We start from the raw sequence: 1,687 nt of genomic DNA on the forward strand, positions 1-1,687 counted from the left end.
AAGACCCCTATCTAAAAAAAAAAAAATCCAAACCCCACACTGTACCCCAGAAGTGCATTAATGTACATAGTTACCATTCAATTAAAAAAAAAAATCCCACACTAGTACCTATCACTCTTCAAATTAAAAATGCATGGAGGACAAAGAAAAAAGGAGAATATAGGATAGATCAGAGAAATTTTTGTTTTTGATATAAGTAGGTTGTGGAGCATAGGATACCGTCTTAGTCCATTCAGGCTAAGATAGGCACCCATCTCCCCAGAAAAATACACATATGTGTTTGCATGCGTGCACACACATACACAAACACACACGTTTTGCCTACCATTTCAGCCATTACACTAACAGTCTAAAGTTCCTCCTTAGTGGTTCAAGAAATCAAATTCAGAAACTCTGAAATCAGATATCTGAAAAAGGAGGCAGTGTGGCAGCCAGGCGGAGTCTTGAATGAATTCTGATCCTGGCCCTGTTACCAAAGAGCTGTGTCACTTTGGACAAGTCCCTTTGCCTCTCTGAACTTCATTTCTTTGCCTTTTTCTTTCTTTCTTTTTTTTTTTTTGAGACAAGCTGGAGTGTAGGGGTGCCCATTATAGCTGACTGCAATCTCAAAGTCCTGGGCTCAAATAATCTTCCAGTCTCAGCCTCCCAAGTGGCTAGGACTACAATTGTGCACCTATACACCTGGCTAATTTTTAAAGTTTTTATGTAGAGATGGGGTCTCACTATGTTACTCAGGCTGGTTTTGACCTCCTGGCCTCAAGCAAAAATCCCACTTCAGACTCCCAAAGTGCTAGGATTACAGGTGTGAGCCACTGTGCCTGGCTTTCTCATCTATTAAAAAAGGGAGGATTAGACAGATGTAGAATTGCCAGATAAAAGACAGGATGCCTAGTTAAATTTGAATTCCAGAGAAACAGTGATGTTTTAAAGTGCAAGAATTAAAATATCAGCTGGTCATGAATTAGCACCTAATAGTTACACAAAACATTTTATACTACAGAGGTATTCATTATTTACTTGAAATTCAAATTGAGCTGAGTGTCCTGTATTTTTATTTGCTAAATCCAGTAATCCTAGACAGGAGGGCTTTTGGGTCTTAATTTCAGGTCTAAGGCTTGTGATGGAGGAATCCCAACAGTGGGGAGGGAGAGATTAGAGGGTCACTGATCACTGTGTAAGCAGCTTAGTGGATGCCGTGTTGGGTTCTGGATGGAAAAGGCAACACAGTAAGTCCCCGCATTGCTCAAAGACCCCATCTCTCATTGTTAGGGTGTGACCAGCTGATTTCTAGCTTTTCTGCCACTCTCACACCTTCAGTGGCATTGCCACTGATCTAGACAGATGACCCTGCTGACTGTGACTTTCTGGCCATTTCCTGAGTTGCTGTTTCTGTCACATCAAGTTTGGTCAGAGACTGAGGCTGTGGTTCAGTGGCTGTGGGATGGCGCTCCCCAGCAGTCACTGCACCCACCCTCAGGTTCTCCTACGTTCTAGTCCCTCCCCTCCCTCTCCTCTTCTTCATTCCTCTACAACAGAAAGTCCTGTGAGGGCTGGACACCTGCCTGGCCAGCCTCCCGCAGGGGAGCCCTGAGCACACAGCCCTTTCTAAGGTGGAGCACCCAGTGTGAACCTCTAATTTGTCTCCAGGCAGCATCCTGCCTGTCACTCCCTCCCTCTCTCCCTCCCT

This window comes from Otolemur garnettii, unplaced genomic scaffold (assembly GCF_000181295.1).
Source record: "Otolemur garnettii isolate 467f Iridium unplaced genomic scaffold, OtoGar3 scaffold00166, whole genome shotgun sequence".
Lineage (NCBI taxonomy): Eukaryota > Metazoa > Chordata > Mammalia > Primates > Galagidae > Otolemur > Otolemur garnettii.